Genomic DNA, 9243 nt, shown 5'->3' with positions numbered 1-9243 from the left:
TGCTGTTTAAAAACCAAAGAGGGTCCTCTTTTCGTTTTTAGATCGGCCCTTTCCAGAGGGTCTCCTTCACTTTTTCTCTTTTTCATTTGCCAAATTGTTCTTTTTTTTAAAAAAAAAAAAGGGGGGGAACCCCATAAAAATTGCAAGGGTTTTATTTAAAGGAAGGGGTTTAAGAGAAGAAAGAGAGAAAGGGAGAACTTAAAAAAAAAGAAGACTTACCTTTGTGCAAGAGAAGCCTTCTGCAGGAAAAAAAAAATAAGGTAAAAGAATTCTTCAAGTTTCAAAGCTTGGACACTTTTGTCCTTTTTGTATAAAAAAAGAAGAAGAAGAAGATAGGGTTGCTTGCCAGTTTTTGGAGTTGGATGGTTGATGGTTGGTGTGTGGGTTTGTTGTTGTTTTTTGGCCCCCTCCCCTCTGATCAGTAAGATTTCTGTATAGTCCCAGAGAGAGAGAGAGATGCCTGTTATAATGCCTCTTATTGTGGAGCCAAAGACAATGAACAAACAAGGGGAAGAAAAAGAAGAAAAAAAAACATTAAATCCTGTTTTTCCCTTTAAGAAAGGTGGGGGGGGGAACCATGCAGAGACACCCTCAGTTCAAGAAGAAAAACTGTAGTTGAGCATCATTCATGCCACCTCCCTTCTCACCCCCCCAGCTGGAGTTTCGGTAGCATCAAATGGGAGCAAATCCCAGATTTTGCTTTCTTGCTGCCTGCCTGCCTGCCTGCCTACTTCCCCCCCTTCCTTCCTTACTTTCTTTCTTCCCCGGCTGAGCACAAAACCTGAGTGGGCCAGCTCGCCTCCTTCAGTATTTAAACACCTCCACCAGGTCCCCAGTTAGCAGCTCTCTTTGGCTCATCCAAGAAGCTGACAAGTACGGTTAGAGGAGGCTGTACATGTTGCTCTAATGGACCTCATTAAGTTCTACTTACAGATGTTCTCTTAACATAATTGATCTGCGGTGAGTTGAGAGGACTGCAACTTATTCCCTAGCCCCCAATTATGGTTGGGTAATTAGATCCCCAACCTCCAATTTTTCACATTCACCCTTCTAACATCCCAAAATATCAAAGTATCTCTTTCTCACCAAAGCTCCCTCCCTCCCCTTACCGGACTCCACTCCACTCACTGTATTGACAGTTAGATCTACGCTAACCTTTGTAGTGACGCCAGTTTTAATGGCGCATTCAGTCCATTGACAGAACTCTGGTGGGTTTTTTTTCCCCTTCCCCATTTCTCCCTCCCTTCTCTCCTTTCCTCCTCTTCTTCTTCTCCTTTTTTTTTAACCCTCAGAAACAAAAGGGTAAAAGAAAAAGAAAAAGAATCTCTAGCTTGTATAGTTTGTACTTTTGATAAAAGGTTTCACTGATGGGCTTTGGCAGTAGAGGTTCTTTTCTAATGTCTTTTTATCTGAATTAATTCCTCAGATGAAAACTTTAAGGAACAATGAAGAAGAGGTAGTGCTCTGAAACGGTGAGAAGAGGAGAGGGGGAAAAAAAAATCACACAGCACACCTGGGACAGATGAAGCCAAACTAGTGCTTTTATAATGCCAATCAGCGGGGCTGTTATCATCCCTCTAATTAGGAAAGCAGCCTAAAACAGAGAGCACTTGGGGAAATGGTAATGTTATGGTTTTGCACTTAAAAGGGGAGACATTTCCTACACTGTAAGAATCCAGGATTGGGGCTGACAAGTCCTTTAATTAATGGGCAGGATTCCCCACGTCTTCACACTGGGAGTGTATGTTTCAATTCATAAAAGTGGACAAAGGGGGCTATTTGGTGAGAAAAAGGGGGGTTGTGTGTGTGTGTAAGGCACAGAGAGATAGAGAGGAGATTTGGGAGGGGGGATAGTCCATTAGTTTTGAAGGAGAACAGAGTTCATAAGCTACCTTTATTTTAACCCCCAAAGGATTACACACAGAGCTGCAGTGAGCTGTTTGCCAACGGATTTGAAAGCTAGAGCAGGAAAAAGCCCAAGGCCATCAGGCAAACAAAAAGTTTGGGAGAGCGCGCGTTTGGAATCCGAGAACGCAGCCTTGCTTCTGTGGTCTGTTCTCTAACTTCCCCTTTCGGAAGTGCCCCTGCTTACTACGGAAACTGGACCCAGGTCAGCCTGGTAGAAGAGGCTCTCGGGACCACGTTTGTAGAGTGTCCATGTTCTCTGCCTAGTGGTAGTTGCAATACTCCATTTCCTTCCCCCCTGCCCGTGATTAAGGGCAAATCTGTAGCCATTTTGCACAGGCACAAGGCTGCCCCCTCTTGTCTTGCGCAAATGAGGACTAGGCCAGCTCTGAACTGATTGCCCTGAGCAAAACGTCAGCCCAGCAGCACAGAGTTTTTGAGCCAATCCACATGGAGAAGCAAAGGGGAAGGGCTGTAGCCAAGTAGTACAGCACCTGCTTGGCATGCAGGAGGTCTCAGGTTCAACTCCTGGCTTCTCAAGGGGGCTCTCTAAACATGTTCAAAGCCCCGGGGTGGCTGCGAATCGGTGCTGCATCAGTTATATGACACAGCTGCAGATTCGCAGGCACCGTGGGGCTTTTCCACGAAGCTGCGTGGTTAAAAAGTTGAGGACTTAACCCAACTTTTTTGTTGAGAGCGAGGTCACCTCACTCCATGGCCGATCCAGAAGGCGGTCCTGGTGGGGGCTGGCGATTGGTTGCTGGAAGGCAGGAAGAGGGCAGGATACGGCTCCAATATCTGGATGACTGCCAGAAACCCTGTGATCCTTCCTTGGCATGGAGATTACCAAGCGCAACCCCGCAGGAGAGAAACTGCGGGATTTAGGAGGAATGTGGTGCCATCAAGACAGCCACAAGGTAGAGCAAGAAAAATGAATCCTGTCTGAAACCCTGGATAATCGATACTAGTCAGTTTCGACAATACTGGGCTACATGGACCAATGTTCTGACCTGTGTAAGGAAGCTTCCTATATTGGTATGCTTGTATGGAAAGATTCAGGTGGTCTTTGCCACATGGTACTGCAAACCAGGCCTACATGCTGAGCAGTCCACTGCATCAGCCTTCATAAACCTTTTTTTGGTTTTGACTCCAAACCAAACTGTCGCGCATGCATGCACGCACGCATGCACGCACACACACACACACACACATACATGGAGCACTATTTGAACTGGTCATGTGAGTGTGAATGCCATGCACCTCCAGCCTGATCCTAAGCATGTCCATGATGTGTGGCAGATTTGGGAGTATCATTCGAGAGCAGACAATTTTCTTCTTCATCATCATCATCATCATCGTCATCATCATTATCTTCAACATCTTATTTATTTCTTGCTCATGGCAGTTTTTCTAGTTGGACATGTTGGGCTTTGCCAGGCCGTGCACTCCTTTACTGATTCAGGACTTTCCTGACAATTGACCATGTTTTAAGTATGGCTGCTTTCTGGATGTTGGTGTGGATGTATTTTGGTAGGCCCAGTTTCTGAAGGTTTTCCGTATAGTTTTTTTTATGTGATGCCAGTGACTGATGTGACTAACAGAATAATTGTGACCTTTCCCTGTTGCATTATTATTATTATTATTATTATTATTATTATTTCCCTTTTCTTGCTTGTGGCAGTTTTTCTGGATGATGATGGTGATGATGATGATTCACCATGGGAATACTATGGATAGTGTGGCTCAAGCACCAATATTCCATGGGCCTTCTCTGAACATATTTACTCATAGGTCTCATGGAGTTTCATCAGTTTGACTTCCAAGGAAATGCTCATGGGACCGCAAGAGTTTTGTTTTTCCCTATACACACCAAAACACATTTAGCCAACCACTATGCACAAATATAAAATGAGGGTCTTTGACCTGTTGTAGATAACAAGCGGATTATGAGCCAACAGTGTGATGTGGGCTGCTGGTTGGCCACTGTGTGAACAGAATGGGTCTAGGTGGACCCTTGGTCTGAACCAAGATGACTCTTCTTATGCTCTTATGGGTGGTAGCCACTAACCTACAAGCAGTTCTATAGCCCTCTGTCCTCACGGGTTCTTCCATGGAAATCCCCCCCAGCCAAGACTGGTTGTCTAGGCTCACTTTTCATTTCAGAGTGCAGCTGAAGAGGGGAATTCAAAACTGCACTGAGTGGTGTAGTAGGTTCAGGAAATTGGATAGCTCCTTTAGAGTTCTGACTGAAACTCAAAGCAGATTCATTGCCCCACTGACATTGGAGCTAAACAATGCTATTTTGGGCTGCATTAATAGAAGTAGAGCTTCCAAATCACGCAAGGCACTGGTTCCCCTCTATTCAGCACTGGCTAGGCCTCATCTTGAGTACTGCGTCAAGTTCTGGGCACCAGACTTCAAGAAGGATGCAGATAAGCTGGAGCGTGTTCAGAGGAGGGCAGCCAGGATGATCAAGGGGTCTGAAAAGAAAGCCCGATGAGGAGAGGCTGAAAGAACTGGGCCTGTTTAGCCTGGAGAAGAGAAGACTGAGGGGAGACATGATAGCACTCTTCAAAGACTTGAAAGGTTGTCACACAGTGGAGGGCCAGGATCTCTTCTCAATCATCCCAGAGTGCAGGACACGGAACAATGGGCTCAAGTTACAGGAAGCCGGATTCTGGCTGGACATCAGGGAAAACGTCCTGGTACAGCAGTGGAACCAATTTCTTAGGAACTAGTGGGCTCTCACACACTAGAGGCATTCAAGATGCGCATATGCTTAAAGGTAGATTCCTGCATTGAGCAGGGGGTTGGACTCGATGGCCTTATTCTATGATTCTATGAGTTGATGGGGAAATAATAAAATGGTTCTAGGAATTAGATTGCCAACTTCTTTGCTGGTAGGGCTGTCCCTGTCACACAGAAATGTAGCAAGTAAAGCTTTCTCCAGCCTACCTGCTTTATCTCTCTGCTCAACACATTCTCCTCTGCTTCAGTTTTCTCTCTCCTTCTCCTGCAATCTTTATGTCTTCTGCCATCCTAACTGTTTGTGCCAATGTCTGTCTTTTCCTCTGATTACTACTACTGCTACTAATTTATCTTTAGTGTATCTAATGCATTTTCAGAACAAATTTATTTATTTGCTTACCGTATTTATATAACTGTGCCAAAATGTAAGTTCTCTGAGCAGTTCACAAACAAATACATTGTTAAAATACTGCACAAAACAATAAAACATAAAACATAAAACTAAAATACAATTGAAACATGGAAAATGCTGCATGCTTGGAGACAATTCCCTCTAGTCCTATAGTTGCCAGGCTGCAATCTAGAAAAAAGCATCCACCTTTAAACTAGCACTAAGTCAAAGGGTTTCGTTTCAACGTTTTAGCCAAAATGGGGGCTTAGGGATGGGTGAAATGTTGGGGAAGGAACCGTTTTGCCATTTTTATATATATAGGGGAGAAAATGTAGTAATTTTCAGGGGTGGGGCTTATTTGTTAGCAGCAGCAGCTCACTCCTCCCCCCCCCATTTCCCATAAGTGATGTCAGCAAAACAAGACTTCCAAAGATAAAAGGGGAACGCCGTCAGCCCTGCTGCTATTAATGGGGGAGCCCCACAATTTCTAGAATTTCTCCCATAGCTTCACAAAGAGATCATGGCAATCTCCTCCACTTTCGTACCCTGCAAATGGGGCTGCAAGTGTGGAGGGGGGCATTTGGGGCTCAGCACCACAGACTAATAAAAGGGAAGTTAGGATAGTTGTGGATGCCCCCTGTGTCCTGTCCCCCCCACCCGCTTTGACTCCCATTTCTTTCTTCTGCAATTTACTCCATCTGAAGTGGGGCAAATACTTGTTGCTGCAGGTAGGGGAGGAAGGTGTTGCAGTCTGGCAGTGGTGGGCTACTATGCCTCAAGCTCTACTTTAAATTAAGGACCCCAATCCACTTTGGAGGCTGATTCGGAGATTCCAAACCAGCCTCAATCTGCCTCAGCCCAATTCGGGCCTGGTCTGACCTGCTTCGGATCGAGATTTGGACATCCAAAGCGGGTCAGATGTTGTGTTTTCTCAGGCTGCTACCCAGCAGCTGCTGGATGGGCTAACCGGGAGTCTTATACTCTCTCCACTTGCCCCCCAAACCCGGTGAGCCCCTGACCACTCGTGAGACTTACCTAACCCATCCACTCATGCCTGGTAGCTGTCTGGTCATAGATTTAGGAAAAGACAGGGCCCCCATCTTCCTTTAAAAATGGTGGCTCTCATGGAGGACGCATGGCTGCTGGTAGGTTTCGTGAGTGGGAGGGGGCAGCGGCTTGACATTGTCCTGGATTTGGACCGAAGCGGTGCAGAACCCTCGTCTGCGCTAGCTGCACCCTAGTTGACCTCGATGGCCACCTCACTTCTCCGTACTCTCTGCACTAGTGTTGCCAGATTACAACCCAGAGAGTTGCATTACCTCTTTAAAGCGTCTAATGAAATCAAAGCTGAAGCAGCTTTTGTCTGTCCCACTGGCCTGTTATAGCCAGTTTGGGGGTTTGGGGAAGGGGCACAAAGAAAGGCCAGGGAAGGATCAGGTAGGAGAAGCTATGCCCCCTCTTGTCTTTTACTTCACTGAGTATTTTAAAGGCATAATGTGACTTTCGGTGTTGCAACCTGGCCACCCTGGCCTTATTATTCATTTTTTAGTATTCCTGGACACCCTTCTCCATCCTTGCTTTTTCTGTCCATTGAACATAGACTATAAGCCCTCTGGTTAGGGTCTGTCTGATGTTTTTCACAGTGCCCATGATCATGCTATTAGTGTTAAACAGGTAGAGAGCTTCGGCTATTGGGCGGTATAAAAATGTAATAAATAAATAAATAAATAAATAAATTGCAGAGCAAATGAAGGCACAGATGAAGATGGCAAGTGTTGTGTTGTCTATTGCAGGGGTGGACAAAAACTAGATCTCCAGGTGTTTTGGATTTGAACCCCAGCATTCTTTACTATTGGCCATGCTGGCAGGGGTTTCTGGGCATTGAAATCCAAAACATCTAGGGATCTATTTTTAGCTCACTCCTGGTCTACTGGACTTTGACTATGGAATTCAGGCTCCATACCTGTAGGCTGGGGTCGGGAAAGGTATGTGCGAAGTGGTATTTACATCTGTCTGAAGGTGGAAGAATGCGTCCATAAATGTGCGAAAATGTGTGGGGCAGCAGTGGCTCCACCCACTTTGAGAGGCAGCTCCGCTTTCTGGCATGTGGGCCCCAATGTCCCAGCCCAGGGTTAATTCGGGCCTTAGGTGGAGAAATGGTTTCTCACCCCTGATTGAAATATTAGCTCAGGCATTTTTCTCCCTCTTTCATAATTCTAGAACTGGGGGTCATCCCTTGAAACTGATTGGTGGGAGACTGAGGACAGATAAAAGGAAGTTCTTCATGCCATGCACAGACAAATGATGGAATCTGCTACCACAAAATATATTGATGGTCAACAAGTTGAATGGCTTTAAAAGGGAGTTAGAAAGACTCCTAGACAAGAAGGGTATCAGAGGGTACTAGTGTTGATGGCTTTATGCTTCCTCCAGTATCAGAGACAGTATGCCTATGTACACCAGTTGCTGAGGAACGGGGGTGGGAAGGTTTTAGAGGCGATACTGCTTTGCCTCTATATGATTGACTTATAATCATGTCCTCCTTGAGGACTTCCTGTGGGCTGCTGGTTGGCCACTGTGTGAACAGAATGTTGGTCTAGGTGGACCCTTGGTCTGAACCAAGATGACTCTTCTTGTGCTCTTATGGGTGGTAGCCACTAACCTACAAGCAGTTCTATAGCCCTCTGTCCTCACGGGTTCTTCCATGGAAATCCCCCCCCAGCCAAGACTGGTTGTCTAGGCTCACTTTTCATTTCAGAATGCAGCTGAGGAGGGGAATTCAAAACTGCACTGAGTGGTGTAGTAGGTTCAGGACCTTGGATAGCTCCTTTAGAGTTCTGACTGAAACTCAAAGCAGATTCATTGCCCCACTGACATTGGAGCTACCAGCCTCCATTGTCCCAACTCCATGTGAGGGGTCAACGGTTCCAGCTAGAAGCATAGACTTTAATTGCCCTGATGCTGTGGAATGGACTCCCACTGCTCTTCCCAGAAGTTTGTAGTTCTTCCTCATTGGCTTTTATGAGAGCTTTTAAACCAGTCTTGCCAAATAGTCTTTGGTCCAGTTCCAATGATAATATAAACTAAGGTTTATTTACATGAAGGTGAACAGGCTGTTGCAAGCATTAAGCCTGCATGCTCCCCCTCTCCTCTCCTCCCCCTTTGCATCTGCCTCTGCTTTCACCCTACGAACAAACCACAGTTCTGCATTGCATCTGAACTCAGGGAACTGTGGGTTGTTCTAACTAGGAGTGCTTGAAGAATTTAATCTGTGCGAATTGCAATATGAACTGATCTGATCTACGCCTTCCAGACAAACGTGTGGATCAGAACTTCATTTCCCACTGGCCTTTGCCCTTCTTGAATTTTCTGATGCTGTCCTTGGCTAAATGAATGTATCACATTATGTTAAGTAATGCATATTCTGAGAGAAAACATGTGTAAAAATATGTCATTTGTAGTTAAATGTGAAGTTTTGTGCAAAAAAGAAAAGAAAAAACAGATTGATGAGGTTATGGGTCAGAACTAACTAAAGGCTGAACACATACAAAAGTGGCACAGATCAGAAATAGGTGGGGAGAACGATCTTGTGACCCCTAGACAGAATGTGGGCAGCTCTGGGATACTTTGGATTCTTGGATTTGGGGGCAGAGGCAGCGCTCCAACCTTGGACTCAAGAGTCTGAGCTCCTTGCTGCCTTCCCCTTGAACCCATTGCAGAGAGAACCACACTGTCTGCCTCTCCTTGCTTGCAAAGGTGAGCTCGAAGAGGAGGGAAAGGGGCGGTTCTTTGGAACCGGAGGGGAGGTGATTGGGGCAGCTTGATTACAAAGAATCCTCTAGCTGTCCCAGCCTCCTTCCCTCCCACTCCACAGAGCCCCAGCTAAATGGCAAAATCACCCATCTAGCAAGAATCTAGGGTGAGAGGAATGCTTTCTGGCCTGCAAAGGATGCCTGTCAGCCTCTACGTTTGAGGCTGACAGGCATCCAGATAGGATTATGCCTTGATTCACCTATCCCTAGTTCTAGTCAAAGAACTAGGGATAGGAGTTAGTTAAAACAAGCTGGGGACAAACCATGGTTTCCAAAGCTGGTTTGCTAACAAACTTTGAGGACAAACCACAGTTCCCCGCATTTGCATGGAACACGCAACTATGGTTTGTTCTCCAAAGCAAAAATGCAACCTTTGACTCTTCCTCC

Source organism: Elgaria multicarinata, chromosome 9 (genome assembly GCF_023053635.1).
Source record: "Elgaria multicarinata webbii isolate HBS135686 ecotype San Diego chromosome 9, rElgMul1.1.pri, whole genome shotgun sequence".
Lineage (NCBI taxonomy): Eukaryota > Metazoa > Chordata > Lepidosauria > Squamata > Anguidae > Elgaria > Elgaria multicarinata.
The sequence above is the reverse complement of the archived record's forward strand: the minus strand, read 5'-3'. Positions refer to the sequence as shown.